The sequence below is a fragment of the Salvelinus fontinalis genome, chromosome 27, assembly GCF_029448725.1.
Source record: "Salvelinus fontinalis isolate EN_2023a chromosome 27, ASM2944872v1, whole genome shotgun sequence".
Lineage (NCBI taxonomy): Eukaryota > Metazoa > Chordata > Actinopteri > Salmoniformes > Salmonidae > Salvelinus > Salvelinus fontinalis.
The window spans coordinates 41512168-41519511 of record NC_074691.1 but is presented as its reverse complement, the minus strand read 5'-3'; the positions used below and the strand labels follow the sequence as shown (position 1 = coordinate 41519511).

General features: G+C 41.8%; 1 non-coding gene across 1 annotated transcript; it reads left to right on the top strand.

Moving 5' to 3' along the window:
- Window positions 1-4701: 4701 nt before the first annotated feature.
- trnar-ucu (transfer RNA arginine (anticodon UCU)) lies at window positions 4702-4775 on the top strand. Its single transcript has one exon. It is a non-coding gene; the product is annotated as a tRNA-Arg (tRNA).
- The last annotated feature ends 2569 nt before the right edge of the window (window positions 4776-7344 follow it).

Here is a 7344-nt window from a genome sequence, read left to right as displayed (position 1 = left end):
ATCAATATGCCTTGCATACTGTTGTTCAGGCTAGTTATCATTGTTTTGGTTTGCAATGGACCCCGTAGTTCCACTCTCCGTACCTCTGATACCTCCTTTGTCCCACCCCCCACACATGCGGTGACCTCACCCATTGAGACCAGCATGTCCAGAGATACAACCTCTCTTATCATCACCCAGTGCCTGGGCTTGCCTCCGCTGTACCCGTGCCCCACCATACCCTGGTCTGCACATTATGCCCAGAATCTATTCTACCAAGCCCATAAATCTGCTCCTTTTATTCCTTGTCCCCAACGCTCTAGGCGACCAGTTTTGATAGCCTTTAGCCGCACCCTCATCCTACTACTCCTCTGTTCCTCGGGTGATGTGGAGGTAAACCCAGGCCCTGCATGTCCCCAGTCACCCTCATTTGTTGACTTCTGTGATCGAAAAAGCCTTGGCCTCATGCATGTCAACATCAGAAGCCTCCTCCCTAAGTTTGCCTTACTCACCGCTTTAGCACACTCTGCCAACCCTGATGTCCTTGCCGTGTCTGAATCCTGGCTTAGGAAGGCCACCAAAAACTCTGAGATTTCCATACCCAACTATAACACTTTCCGTCAAGATAGAACTGCCAAAGGGGGAGGAGTTGCAATCTACTGCAGAGATAGCCTGCAAAGTTCTGTCATACTTTCCAAGTCTATGCCCAAACAGTTCGAACTTCTAATTTTAAAAATTAATCTCTCCAGAAATAAGTCTCTCACTGTTGCCGCCTGCTACCGACCCCCCTCAGCTCCCAGCTGTGCCCTGGACACCATCTGTGAATTGATCGCTCCCCATCTAGCTTCAGAGTTTGTTCTGTTAGGTGACCTAAACTGGGATATGCTTAACACCCCGGCAGTCCTACAATCTAAGCTTGATGCCCTCAATCTCACACAAATCATCAAGGAACCCACCAGGTACAACCCTAAATCCGTAAACATGGGCACCCTAATAGACATTATCCTGACCAACTTGCCCTCCAAATACACCTCTGCTGTCTTCAATCAAGATCTAAGCGATCACTGCCTCATTGCCTGTATCCGCCACGGGTCCACGGTCAAACGACCACCCCTCATCACTGTCAAACGCTCCCTGAAACACTTCTGCGAGCAGGCCTTTCTAATCGACCTGGCCCGGGTACCCTGGAAGGATATTGACCTCATCCCGTCAGTTGAGGATGCCTGGTCATTCTTTAAAAGTTACTTCCTCACCATATTGGACAAGCATGCTCCGTTCAAAAAATGCAGAACCAAGAACAGATATAGCCCTTGGTTCACTCCAGACCTGACTGCCCTCGACCAGCACAAAAACATCCTGTGGCGAACTGCAATAGCATCGAAGAGCCCCCGCGATATGCAACTGTTCAGGGAAGTCAGGAACCAATACACGCAGTCAGTCAGGAAAGCAAAGGCCAGCTTTTTCAAGCAGAAATTTGCGTCCTGTAGCTCTAACTCCAAAAAGTTCTGGGAAACTGTAAAGTCCATGGAAAACAAGAGCACCTCCTCCCAGCTGCCCACTGCACTGAGGCTAGATAACACGGTCACCACTGATAAGTCCGTGATAATCGAAAACTTCAACAAACATTTCTCAATGGCTGGCCATGCCTTCCACCTGGCGACTCCAACCTTGGCCAACAGCCCCGCCCCCCCCCCCCCGCTGCTACTCGCCCAAGCCTCCCCAGCTTCTCCTTTACCCATATCCAGATAGCAGATGTTCTGAAAGAGCTGGAAAACCTGGACCCATACAAATCAGCTGGGCTTGACAATCTGGACCCCCTATTTCTGAAACTGTCCGCCGCCATTGTCGCACCCCCTATTACCAGCCTGTTCAACCTCTCCTTCGTATCATCTGAGATCCCCAAGGATTGGAAAGCTGCCGCTGTCATCCCCGTCTTCAAAGGGGGAGACACCCTGGACCCAAACTGTTACAGACCTATATCCATCCTGCCCTGCCTAGCTAAGGTCTTCGAAAGCCAAGTCAACAAACAGATCACTGACCATCTCGAATCCCACCGTACCTTCTCCGCTGTGCAATCCGGTTTCCGAGCCGGTCACGGGTGCACCTCAGCCACGCTCAAGGTACTAAACGATATCATAACCGCCATCGATAAAAGACATTACTGTGCAGCCGTCTTCATCGACCTGGCCAAGGCTTTCGACTCTGTCAATCACCATATTCTTATCGGCAGACTCAATAGCCTCGGTTTTTCTAATGACTGCCTTGCCTGGTTCACCAACTACTTTGCAGACAGAGTTCAGTGTGTCAAATCGGAGGGCATGTTGTCCGGTCCTCTGGCAGTCTCTATGGGGGTACCACAGGGTTCAATTCCCGGGCCGACTCTTTTCTCTGTATACATCAATGATGTTGCTCTTGCTGCGGGCGATTCCCTGATCCACCTCTACGCAGACGACACCATTCTGTATACTTCCGGCCCTTCCCTGGACACTGTGCTATCTAACCTCCAAACGAGCTTCAATGCCATACAACACTCCTTCCGTGGCCTCCAACTGCTCTTAAACGCTAGTAAAACCAAATGCATGCTTTTCAACCGTTCGCTGCCTGCACCCGCACGCCCGACTAGCATCACCACCCTGGACGGTTCCGACCTAGAATATGTGGACATCTATAAGTATCTAGGTGTCTGGCTAGACTGCAAACTCTCCTTCCAGACTCATATCAAACATCTCCAATCCAAAATCAAATCTAGAGTCGGCTTTCTATTCCGGAACAAAGCCTCCTTCACTCACGCCGCCAAACTTACCCTAGTAAAACTGACTATCCTACCGATCCTCGACTTCGGCGATGTCATCTACAAAATAGCTTCCAATACTCTACTCAGCAAACTGGATGCAATTTATCACAGTGCCATCCGTTTTGTTACTAAAGCACCTTATACGACCCACCACTGCGACCTGTATGCCCTAGTCGGCTGGCCCTCGCTACATGTTCGTCGTCAGACCCACTGGCTCCAGGTCATCTACAAGGCTATGCTAGGTAAAGTGCCGCCTTATCTCAGTTCACTGGTCACGATGGCTACACCCACCCGTAGCACGCGCTCCAGCAGGTGTATCTCACTGATCATCCCTAAAGCCAAAACCTCATTTGGACGCCTTTCCTTCCAGTTCTCTGCTGCCTGCGACTGGAACGAATTGCAAAAATCTCTGAAGTTGGAGACTTTTATCTCCCTCAACAACTTTAAAAATCTGCTATCCGAGCAGCTAACCGATCGCTGCAGCTGTACATAGTCCATCTATAAACTACCCACCCAATTGACCTACCTCAGCCCCATACTGCTTTTATTTATTTACTTTTCTGCTCTTTTGCACACCAGTATCTCTTCTTGCACATGATCATCTGATGATTTATCACTCCAGTGTTAATCTGCTAAATTGTAATTATTCGATTTATTGCCTACCTCATGCCTTTTGCACACATTTACATTTACATTTAAGTCATTTAGCAGACGCTCTTATCCAGAGCGACTTACATTTAACATTTTTTTATTTTTTATTTAACTAGGCAAGTCAGTTAAGAACAAACTCTTATTTTCGATGACGGCCTAGGAACAGTGGGTTAACTGCCTTGTTCAGGGGCAGAACGACAGATTTGTACCTTGTCAGCTCGGGGATTTGAACTTGCAACCTTTCGGTTACTAGCCCAACGCTCTAACCACTAGGCTACCCTGCCGCCCCACACATTGTATATAGATTCTCTTTTTTCTACCATGTTATTGACTTGTTTATTGTTTACTCCATGTGTAACTCTGTGTTGTTGTCTGTTCACACTGCTATGCTTTATCTTGGCCAGGTCGCAGTTGCAAATGAGAACTTGTTCTCAACTAGCCTACCTGGTTAAATAAAGGTGAAATAAATAAAAATAAAATTACCAATACTACTACTACTACCACTACTACTATTACTACTACTACTACTACTACTACTACTACCATCATCATTACCACTACTACTACTAATACTACTACTACCACTACTAGTATTACTACTACTACTACTACTACTACTACTACTACTACTACTACTACTACTACTACTACTACTACTACTACCATCATCATTACCACTACTACTACTACTACTACTACCACTACTACTATTATTACTACTACTACTACTACTACTACTACTACTACTACTACTACCATAATCATTACCACTAATACTACTACTACTACTACTACTACTACTACTACTACTACTACTACTACTACTACTACTACTACTACTACCACTACTACTATTACTACTACTACTACTACTACCACCATCATCACTACTACTACTACTACTACTACTACTACTACTACTACTACTACTACTACTACTACTACTACTACTACTACCATTAACATCATCATCATGACTACTACTACTACTACTACTACTACTACTACCATCATTACTACTACTACTACTATTACTACCACTACTACTATCATCATGACTACTACTACTACTATTACTACCACTACTACCATCAGCATTACCACTCCCAAAACAATCACCATTACTACTATTACTACTACTACTAATACAACTCCTACCATCAGCATTACCACTCCCAAAACAATCATCATTACTACTACTACTGCCATCATCATCATTACTACTACTACTGCCATCATCATCATTACTACTACTACCATCAGCATTACTACTACTAGTCCCGTGTAGCTCAGTTGGTAGAGCATGGCGCTTCTAGCGCCACGGTTGTGGGTTCGATTCCCACGGGGGACTAGTATAAAAAAAAAAATGTATGCACTCACTACTACTGTAAGTCGCTCTGGACAAGAGCGTCTGCTAAATGACGTAAAATGTAAATAAAATGTACTCCCAAAACAATCATTACTAGTACTATTACTACTACCATCAGCATTACTACTACTACTAATAATAATAATAATACTACCATCAGCATTACTACTACTACTAGCACTACCATCATCATTACTACTACTACTAATAATAATAATAATACTACCATCAGCATTACTACTACTAATAATAATAATAATAATACTACCATCAGCATTACTACTACTACTAGCACTACCATCATCATTACTACTACTAATAATAATAATAATAATACTACCATCAGCATTACTACTACTACTAGCACTACCATCAGCATTACTACTACTACTAATAATAATAATAATACTACCATCAGCATTACTACTACTAATAATAATAATAATAATACTACCACTACTAGCACTACCATCATCATTACAACTACCATCATTACTACTACTACTAATAATAATAATAATACTACCATCAGCATTACTACTACTACTACCATCAGCATTACTACTACTACTACCATCAGCATTACTACTACTACTAGCACTACCATCAGCATTACTACTACTACTAGCACTACCATCAGCATTACTACTACTACTAGCACTACCATCAGCATTACTACTACCGTCATTCCTACTACTACCATCATCATTACTACTACTACTACTACCGTCATTACTACTACTACCATCATCATCATCATTACTACTACTACCATCATCATTACAACTACCATCATTACTACTACTACAACTACCACCAGTACTACTACTACCATCATCAGCATTACTACTACTACTACTACTACTACTACTACTACTACCATCATCACTACTACTACAACTACTACCACCATCATCACTACTACTACTACTACTACTACTACTACCATCATCATTACTACTACTACTACTACTACCACCATCATTACTACTACTACTACTACTACCACTACCATCATCATTACTACTACTACAACTACCAACATCATTACTACTACTACTACTACTACCATCATTACTACTACTACTACCATCATTACTACTACTACTACCATCATAACTACTACTACTACTACTACTACCATATTACCACCAATACCATCATCATTAGTATTACTACTACTGCTACTACCACCACTACCATCCTCATGAGTACTACTACTACTACTACTACCACCACTTCCATCAGCATTACTACTACTACTACTATCGCCACTACCATCATCATTACTACTACTACTACTACTACTACTACTACTACTACCACCACTACCATCATCATTACTACTACTACTACTACTACTACCACCACTACCATCATCATTACTACTACTACTACTATTACGACTACTACCATCATCATTACTACTACCATCATCATTACTACTACTACTACTACTACTACTACTACTACTACTACCATCATCATTATTACTACTACTACTACTACTACTACTACTACCATCATCATTACTACTACCATCATCATTACTACTACTACTACTACTACTACTACTACTACCATCATCGTTACTACTACTACTACTACTACTACTACCATCATCATTACTACTACTACTACTAATACTACTACTACTACTACTACTACCATCATCATTACTACTACCATCATCATTACTACTACTACTACTACTACTACTACTACTACTACCATCATCATTACTACTACCATCATCATTACTACTACTACTACTACTACTACTACTACTACTACCATCATCATTACTACTACCATCATCATTACTACTACTACTACTACTACTACTACTACCATCATCATTACTACTACTACTACTACTACTACTACTACTACTACCATCATCATTACTACTACTACTACTACTACTACTACTACTACTACTACCATCATCATTACTACTACCATCATCATTACTACTACTACTACTACTACTACCATCATCATTACTACTACTACTACTACTACTACTACCATCATCATTACTACTACCATCATCATTACTACTACCATCATCATTACTACTACTACTACTACTACTACTACTACTACTACTACTACCATCATCATTACTACTACCATCATCATTACTACTACTACTACTACTACTACTACTACTACTACCATCATCATTACTACTACCATCATCATTACTACTACTACTACTACCATCATCATTACTACTACCATCATCATTACTACTACTACTACTACTACTACTACTACTACCATCATCATTACTACTACTACTACTACTACTACTACTACTACTACTACTACTACTACTACTACTACTACTACCATCATCATTACTACTACTACTACTACTACTACTACTACTACTACTACTACTACTACTACTACTACTACTACTACTACTACTACCACCACTACCATCATCACTACTACTACTACTACTACTACTACTACTACTACTACTACTACTACTACCACCACCACCACTACCATCATCATTACTACTACTACTACTACT